The sequence below is a fragment of the Rhyacophila brunnea genome, unplaced genomic scaffold, assembly GCF_057557595.1.
Source record: "Rhyacophila brunnea isolate RB1 unplaced genomic scaffold, BYU_Rbru_1.0 scaffold_5, whole genome shotgun sequence".
NCBI classification, from domain to species: domain Eukaryota; kingdom Metazoa; phylum Arthropoda; class Insecta; order Trichoptera; family Rhyacophilidae; genus Rhyacophila; species Rhyacophila brunnea.
Window position 1 is genome coordinate 6381564 of NW_028233170.1, and position 10451 is coordinate 6392014.

The window sequence follows — 10451 nt, forward strand, 5'->3', positions numbered from 1 at the left end:
ACTTTTATTTACGGCCGTGGTTAGGCGCAATGCGAAAACTTACCCGCAAAAGGAATCTTCAATAACAAGTTTTTTCACACCCTAACGAGAGTGTGCGAGCTATTTGGCTACTTGATATTCCGCGGCACACGCGAATACCAAACCAGAATCCATCTCGCTTTTCGCTTTTCAAATTATGATTAATAACATCGTCTCACTGACACTACTCCTCCCCGTCCTTTTGCACTATCGCCATCTCTTTTTTACTCAATATTTGATGTAGACTGACTTTCCGACGTCTCGCTTGCACTGAGGGAAGTTAGGTCGAATACTACTTACTTTTCGGAGTTGTTTATAATAATAAAAATAATTCCGGGATCGGAATAAAATTATTATAATGGTGTTTTTGGAACTGTGCTCACAGAGCATAACCATCAATTTTCACTGTTTCCTAAAAGTTGTTTATTTATTATCTTCAAAAAGTATGCTTATAATTATAATTATTAATATAGATCATTCTCATTTATGGGATATATGTAATAGATTACAAATTGATAATTTGACACCCACAACGGCTGCGTGGCTTAATCGTCAGCCGATAACGTCGTTGGTCTCAAGTACGAATCCTAGATCTGGCAAGTGCACATATTGTATTTTCAATTTGTGTATGAGTCAGAGTATGCGCCTAATAGGTTGAGCAAGTGGCTGACATCCATTTCTCGTAAAAAACAAAATCTGTTAATACAAGCCTCTAGGTACTATGTGGAGGCCCATATTATGATCTTATTAGGATCGGACATGGTCGAAAAAAACCGTACATTTAAAAAGTATTATAAATGTGTATTATGAAGTGTCAAATAATCAAATACTTATTATATTTTTATATTTCTGTGCCTCAGAGGCAGTAGCAAGTCGTGTTCGATTTTGCCAAATATGTTCATAATATTTAAAGTATTATATCTGTCAGAGTTAATACACTTTTTAAGTATATGTATTTATATCACAAACTTAAAATTCCATTAACTATAAAGACTTTTAACATATTATCATAATCTTAAATGCGTTTGCCCGAAAGTCTTTTTTTGTACATAGGATGCACCTAGGTAGACAGAGATTTAATCAAAATAATTTACATATTATTATTATCATTCTAATAATTGTATGTGAGTATAAAATATAATCTTTTAAGAACCACTCCTTCAGCCCATATTAGGGATGAAATTTGTTTTAAAGGTTTTTCTCTTTTTTTTGTTAGGTTTAATTATTTTGAATTTTTAATAAATAGATAGATATTATAAACAGTTTATTGGTAAGAACTCAAAGAAGGTAATTATAGATGTAACGAGTTACAATATTATTCATAATAGGACTAAAATGTAATCAGATGGATCAACCGTTTTTTTAGTAAATTATAGAGAATATAATTTTAAAAAAATCACAAATAGATTTCAGCATATGCAACACTGATATATTGTAACCAATTAAATGTAATCGTATCTAGAGTTGGGTATTTCCCGAGAAAATCTCAATCTCGAGATTCGGGATTTCCCGAAATGATGAAATTTTGAATTCTCGAGATTCGGGATTTCCAGAAAAGAATTCTCGAGAATTCTTGAGAAATCTGGAAATGTAAAAAAAAACTGTAACAATCCTAAAATCAGTGTAAAAACAGACCAATTCCAAAAAAATATGCTTTTACAATTTATGTAAGAAGACAAACAAAATAGACGTAGGGAAACAAAAATAATTCAAAACATTACTTATTAAAATAGAATTTCAAAAAACACAGACTGTCAATCGCTGCGTCTGACAATCGCGTACCCTTTTAAGACACAAAATTCCCTGATATTGCAAAAATTGCGCTCACTTTGACTCGACGTTGGCTTAATTATGTTAAATGCCCCGATCAGTCCTTGAACGTTTTGTGTTTTCTGTCCACTATTTTCATATAGAAACTAGTTTTTTCGATTAATATTTAATAATAAAGAAATCCCGAATCCCGAGAAAAGAATCTCGAGATACGGGATTTCCCGAAATGTTAAAAATTTCAATCCTCGAGATTCGAGATGGAAAATCTCGAAAATTTCTCTAACCCAACTCTAATCGTATACACCAATGATTTCCACAAACCGCTGTTTTCCACCATTTAAATTGAAAATCTAAATCGTTAGGTAATGTGAAATTAAATTGATTTTATTATTACAGATGTTTTAACGACTCTTTTTCACTTTCTAAAACGCGTCTCATAAAAATTCAAGAAACCACGCTCTAAATACAGATCAGCTAGGGCCCCAAAGTGCGGCTCTTAGAGCCGAATTAAAAGCGAGGACGGGTGGCAGCCCTAGCCCCCGTGGCCGGCCGCCCGCCAACGAATGATTGAATCTCAATACGGAATACCAATGAGACAATTATTATGACTCGGTTTAGTCATTACGCTGCTGCGAGACACGCAGAAAGGTCAGGGGCGGCGCGAAATCTCATGGACGATTTTTATTATTTAATTAACATAAAAAAAACTCTCTGATAATACATTTTAAAAATGTTGGTCTTTCAAAATATTGACTGATGGGTGAATGACCATTGGATCAGGCAGTTCTTAACTGGCCACATTGGTTTCGCTGCCAAGGTCTTTCAGCTCGATCTTATAAAATACCACACATAGCAAATAGCCAATTTAGTCCTGTACATCTATTCTATACAAAAGGTTGCTATCTGCCGCTATTAAAGGTAATTCATCATATTTATGTATTGAGGTATTATAATTGTTACAATAAGTGCTATATTTTAACAGCACCTCTCTTGGTTGTGCTAACTTTTAGAGCGAGATTGACAGTTTTGACAGTTTAGACGGATAACGTATTGTAATTATAATACCTCAATACATAAAAATTATAAACGACCTCCAATAGCCACCGATTGCAGCCTTGTGTATAGAATAGATGCGCTAGTATGAAAACGCAAAAATTTGTAAAAAGTAAAATAAAATAGATTGAATATATTGGCATCAATAGTTTCTTCAATTATTAAAACATACTTATATGTATCTAAAAATAACCCAAATATGGCAGTGTTAATATCTTATTTTTTGACATTCATTTCTTCCCTGACTTCTTCACATTATATTAACTGAATATCGCATTGTGGTAAGCAATAAATCATAATTTTAAAGTCATATTATCAATTATTGATTTCTTGTTTTCTTCATAATTAGTACGAGGCTATCATTGTGTAGCCTTTTCCATAGATATACTACCACTGGATTATTTTTCATTCTAAGAATTAAATTGGCCCGACGTTCGATTTCATTTAGCATCACAGAAAAACCATCCATCTTGCGCGCCTCGTCGAGAAAAGGAAGCTCATTTTAATGCTAAGACAGAATTACAATAAATTATTATGCTGTGTCATGAACAGGGGGGTCTGAATAGAGTTAGGGGGCGCCCGGGCCCAAGCTGAAGAACAGGGGGAGGGTTTCGCGGTGAATCTGGGGACAGGGGTGTAATTTACATGTCATACACTTCGGTGGCGTTATGAATAGTAATTTGTCATGGTGTCAGCTTTTGTTTTTCTTTATCTCCATTTCAAGTCAGCCATTTCAAAATGGCGTAATTGACGTATTTTGAGAACATCTAGAAGTGTAAACAAATTAAGCTGTCAATAGAATGTCAGATTATATTTTTATCTGTTTAATACAGGATTCAAAGTGGATGATATGAATTGATTTTAAACTGTCACTGTTTTATTCTAAACCCAATACTTACTAAGTGTCAATATTTTATAAAAATATATTACAGGATCGTAGAGCTGGGCATAATAAATAAATGATAGGTTGCTAAATGTTTTTAAAAGAAAGATACATACTGAGAGAGGCTTTTCGAGCCGTGTATGTTAATTAATTGTAATGGCACCTGTCAAGTTACAATCATCAATTTTATACACTGTTTAATATGTAGTCTCACATAATATTATATATGTTTTTAAATATATGCGACAGTTGGAAAGCCTGTGTCAAGGATGAAGACAAGGAAGCGGAGGTAGCTTAGAGACATTTTCAGGTTATTTTTTACAAAACTTGCATCATTACAAATCACGTGTTTATAAATAAATAATATTGCTTGATTTGATAGAATGTTCGACAGTTTTGTATTAGCTTTTGTTACTTATTACAATTTTTAATATTGCCTTTACATACTCATCTCTCACATGGGTAGGTATTCTTAACTTAAAGCCATGTAAATTCAGTCAAAGCGCATTTGAGTGCATGGTGACCTCAGTCTTGGGTAACTGCTCCTAAGACATTCCCAGTCATAAAAAATGATGCTTCACACCAAACGTAGGGTCTCGTGATAGTCCCGATTAAGACCGGATGTAGTGCCTAATGACGTTATGCCTAGTTAATTATATTGTGAAGTTAAAATAGTAAGGTGCAATAATAATTGTCAACATCTCATTTAAAATCAAAATGTTTTCAAAAAAAAATGGTATTTTTACTTGTCATATTTTGCAATGAAGATGTTTACTATGACGCTAATATAATATTATATAATATGTAGTGACTAGACATAGCAATGGTCAGATTTTTTTAAATGTTTTAATTTCAATATAATTCTGGGTTTATTTAGAATCAGTTTAACGGTAGATGTTGTATTCAAATTAACCAGATGGAACAGAAACTACACTTGAGAAGTTATGTAAACAAAATTATCACTATATCCGTTGCTATTTGCCATTTTTTTCTTCGGATTTTTCATTTGGATTCTTCGAGACTCTGAAGTCTCCCCCACTTTTATTATTAATTCTCTACACTCGACAGGACAGGCGTAACTTAAAGTCATATAATATATATTAAATCAAAGCGCACTTGAGTACATGACGTCAGTACTTGGATAATTATACCTGAGATATTCTCAGTCATAAAAAGTCCAGCGATACGATTAAGACTCAGTAATAGGGCTGAGTTATGAAAATGTTAAAATCGTTTACGTTAAACTGTGATATAATGATTTTATTTAGATTCCAAATGGAAATCAATAACCATTCCTATTTTTATTTCTTTAACCAGCTTACGCGCGAAAGTCATTTTCAAATTAACCACAATGAAGCCCCCGTGATCCTGACGTACCTATCATTTGCACCACTCACGACCAGCCACAGGAGTGATATAAAGAAAATATATTAATACATACTTTAAACTAAGGTGTAGTCTAATTTTCCAGTCACGCAGTAGGCTCTTTGTTCAGCCGAAGAATAATTTGACTATGAGTGAGGAATAGAAGACCAAAATATTTTCACGACGAATGGGATATCGAGTATTTATTTGTGATGATGAAAACAAGTTAATTTGTGAAGCCTAAGCGTCCTTAGCTAAATGTATAATACTTTTGTTTAAATTAAAGAATGACAGTTGTAGAGTGTAGTAGATTATTGCTAGTTTTGATACTGAGTAGTAGATTATAGCCTACTTAAAGTTGGAGATGCCTGCTGTATGTTTTTATATTTTGACAAAAATGTCATTTATTATCAAATAAGTTTCTAATGACCGTATCATCTTTGGAGCGAATGTCCCACGACGCGAAGCTCTCGCCGTCTCCCTCCCTCCGACATCTTTTGCACATCTGTTGCTGATGCCTTTCACGTTGTTACTTTGCGAATTTCACCTTTTTTAATGGAAGAGGTTGGGACATTATTCGTTTGTTTTTTATGTTATGTCAGTCACGATCAAGGATGGTTTTAATTAGTCGTGTGACATATTTTTTGAATAAATTTTCAAAAAGTATTTCCATTTTTAAAGGCACCCTCTATCTCATTCCAGTTGTTTTCCGTCCTTTATTAAAATTTGAATAAAACAAGGAAATCTACATATATATGAGATGACGAATTTACTAACCCATGAATTTTGTTTTTTTATTTCATATATGCAACTATAAAGTTGTGATTATATTGTGCTGCACATCGCGTACTATCACGTGACGTCACAGTAAGCTGCAGCTACGGTAAAGGGGTGTAATGTCGTTTTTATTGGTGCTTAAAATGTTATCAAACTCTCCAATCTCTCATCCCGTAGAACATATAAACTTGACAATTCTATGTTTTAATAATTTTGGAAAAAATAAGGCAATTGTCAACAAATCATTTTTTTGCTATTTTGCAACAATCAAATATAGAATACTGAAATGTCATTTTGATTTCCATAGTAACGCACGTATATATTAACGGCCCACGTGCTCGTCGTAGGTTAAAATTGAGTTTTTATTGTATTTTCAAACCATGATGCTGGACACTCCTTAAACGTTGTAGATAATCTATTTATATAATTTTAAAGCCTTATTATCCTTTAAAGTTATTTTAAACATTTGATGACTGCATAAAGTATTTTTGTTACATAAAATAGTATTCTTTTAAACCTCTCGCTCTAATGTTTTAGAATATAGTCATATTTCTGTACATAACTGTGCAGTGGTGTTAAGATTTTTATGTTTATTAATTTTTAAACGCATTTATGAAACCATAAGTATAATTTATTACGAGATAATTTTTGTAAAATATTCACGATAAAAAATTATATTGATAATCTCTGTGATCCCATATTAGACAACAATTAGGCATTTTATTATTCAAAAAATCGGCAAGATTAACACATTTGAAGATGATTCTAAAGATACTTATTATAAGCTATGTCTTTGACCATTCAAGTGTGATAAACATCTTATGAATAATGATTGCTTTATAATAATTATTGACCTAAGAATAAGGTAGTGTGTTTTTGAAATACGCCATTTTTTTTTCATTCCCCAGTAGTTAAGCTACAACATACGGCCGTAGCCATAAATTGACAAACTATAATTAAAGTAGGGAGTAAAATGATATTAACGCGCGTTTTTGAACATGTACCGTTAAAAAAAAAAAATCGGTTAGGTACATGTTCAAACACGCGCGTTAACATAATTTTACTCCCTATTTTAATTATAGTTTGTCAATTTATGGCTACGGCCGTATGTTGTAGCTTAACCACTGGGGAATGACAAAAGAAATGGCGTATTTCAAAAAAACACTACCTTATTCTTAGGTCAATAATTATTATAAAGCAATCATTATTCATAAGATGTTTATCACACTTAAATGGTCAAAAACATAGCTTATAATAAATATCTTTAGAATCATCTTCAAATGTGTTAATCTTGCCGATTTATTGAATAAAAAAATGCCTAATTCTTGTCAAATTTGGGATCACAGAGATTATCAATATAATTTTTTATCGTGAATATTTTACAAAAATTATCTCGTAATAAATTATACTAATGGTTTCATAAATGCGTTTAAAAATTAATAAACGTAAAAAATCTTAACACCACTGCACAGTTATGTACCGAAATATGACTATATTCTAAAACATTAGAGCGAGAGGTTTAAAAGAATACTATTTTATGTAACAAAAATACTTTATGCAGTTATCAAATGTTTAAAATAACTATAAAGGATAATAAGGCTTCAAAATTATATAAATAGATTATCTACAACGTTTAAGGAGTGTCCAGGATCATGGTTTGAAAATACAATAAAAACTCAATTTTGACATTCGACGAGCATGTCCCCCCTTAATAATTAAGTTTCTAGGACCACCTCCTTAGGAATCAATAATAGTGGATTGGATTACGGATTTCTTCCGAAATAACTTTTTGTACAAAACAGAAATAACTGAAAATAAATTCAATTCTACTTAAAGATGGCTAAAAGTATTAAAAGAATGCATTGGCATCGTGTTCTGATATATTCTAAAAGTTTAAAATGTCTAGCTGGTCGGGAAGTTAGTTAAAAATCAATTGCAAGATTTTTACTGATTAAACAACCACCGGACAAACAAGATTACGAACTAAGAAAAACGTGTTAAAAAATCTGCCGGAATCACCAGAATAATAATGAGGTTACCTCACGTTATACCGTACTGCATCGTACGTACCTATCATATTTTTAATACCTTCATAAGCAAGATACGCGTGAGCCTCTGATTAACATAATTATTGTGATCCTTAAGACTTCGGTTACCTTTTCATAGACGACAGAAAACTAGTAGTTGTGAATTCATTTTAAAGCCTTTAGGTATTTGAAATAAAATAAAAATTCGCACACTATCACCACCTCTTGTATTACAACTTTTACATACTGATAGGAACAATTACACATATAAATGTACTACATATAAAATGACAAAAATTTATATTTTAAGGCATATAGTATTGTTTTCAAAATGGGATAAAACTTTTACTGACTGAGAAAAGGATAGAAATTATACCTTTCGCTAGTCAAGATTTGAATACGAAGTTCGTTTGTACATTTTTGTGTGGTGCAAATTGCGGGAAGTTTGAAAATTATAAAATTGAAGGAAGCATTTTTAGGTCAAATAATTTCTCCAAACATAATAATGCATCGAAAAAATATTTTGTAAATAAGTTATTTACGTTTAGCTTGCCCACTTCACACGAAATTTTGTTTAATGACAATTCTTAACTCTTTGCTGGTCAAAATAACTGAAAAATAAACTCTCACAAGTTGACAGAAAAAGTACATTTTTACAACGTTTTTATTAGGTCGTATTCTTATTTGTCTGGTGGATGTTTATCCGGTACAAATCTTGCAATCGATTTTTAACTAACTTCCCAACTATCTAGACATTTGAAACTTTTAGAATATAACAGAACACGATGCCAATGCATTTTTTTAATACTTTAAGCCAGGGGCGGGCAAACTTTTTGGATGGAGGGCCAAATTCATGAATTCAAAATGAGCGGCGGGCCGCAAGTAAAATACCATTTTTAGATATACACTATTTATTATCACGAAAAATAAACATTACAAAAAAAATAATGAGAAGAATGAAAGTGTTGTACATTTTTTCAAATTCAGGTGTTAATTTTGTGGTTGATATTTTCAAAACTGCTTGTAAATGGGCATCGGAGATATTTGATCGTAAAGAATTTTTATTGAGGTTCATGATCAAAAATGTTTGTTCACATATATAGGTTGATCCAAAAACAACGAACATATTTCTTGCATAATCTTTAAGTTGTTCGAATTTGTCTGAATTAAGGGCATTGTAAAATTTGGATATATCTTCGCGACGATGCAATTCTCTTAAATCAGTGTCACACTGCAGACCAATAATCTCAAGTTGTAGCTCTGTCAGTACACTATCAATATCTATTGAAAATGGATTGCGTACTGTTGCTAAACTTGTCTCAATTTTTCGGAAGTCACCAAATCTTTGTAAAAAATCGTCATTCAGAGCTTTAATAATTTTACCATATTCTTCAAATTTATATTCTGGTATATTCAGCAACTTCAAAGTTGGAAAGTCGTCCACGTTCTTATTCGATATTTTTCGAAGGAACAACTTGAGTTTTAATTGAAATCCATTCAAACTCTTCACCCGTGGGCATATATTTGTGAGTTAAAAGTATTTAAATGTGTCACGATGTTCAACATAGAAAATAGTGGTTACATAGTGTGAGACGAGACGCAAGGAAGACGTACTGAGATAATACATTAACGAAACAACAAATTCTTCAAATTTTGATCTATTGTCAATATTTTTTAAAAAAAAATATAAAAAAAGTTATTCGTAATCAGAAGTACAATTAATGATGGCGGGCCGCAAAAAAATACCCGGCGGGCCGCAGTTTGCCCTCCCCTGCTTTAAGCCATCTTTAAGTAGAATTTAATTCATTTTCAGTTAATTCTGTTCTGTATGAAAAGTTATTTCGGAAGAAATCCGTAATCCAACCCACTATTATTAGTTGCTAGGGGTCTGGGATCCTAGCAACTAAATTAATAATATTAATATATACGTGCGTTACTATGGAAATCAATATGAATGTCAAAATGACATGTCAGTATTATTTCTATCAAGTACATTTTTTTTGATCGTTTAAGCTAGTCAAGTCAAGTTTATATGATTCAGCAGAAAATTTAAAAACGTTGTATACCTATAAAAAGTTCTTTTCATCTTGTAATTATTATATGCAGATGATATAAAAAGCGACATTCATTTGTTTCTTTTTTTAAATCGTGTATAAAATTTAATCGATATTAAAATTATTCGTTTTGAATATGGAATGGTTACGAAAATTATACTCTTTATGATTTTATTAATATTCATATGACTATTTCAAGAAGAATTTCTGCTAAAGAAATAATATTTACACTTATTGGAAATAATTATTATTTCCAATAAGTGGACAAATATCGCAAAATTATAGTCAGGCAGTTGAGTGACTTTGTCAACTACTCTAAATGAAATGTAATCAAATTATTATACACGTCCTCATTTTCACGTTATTATCGAACGCCCTCTCGAATAACGCACCAAGTACTTTCCATCGCCAGACAGTGCTAATCACAAGTGCATTAGGATGGAGAGTTCCACTCGTTGGTCTGCAGCAGGGAATCCCGCTGCCTCATCGTGATGCCGCCTGCAC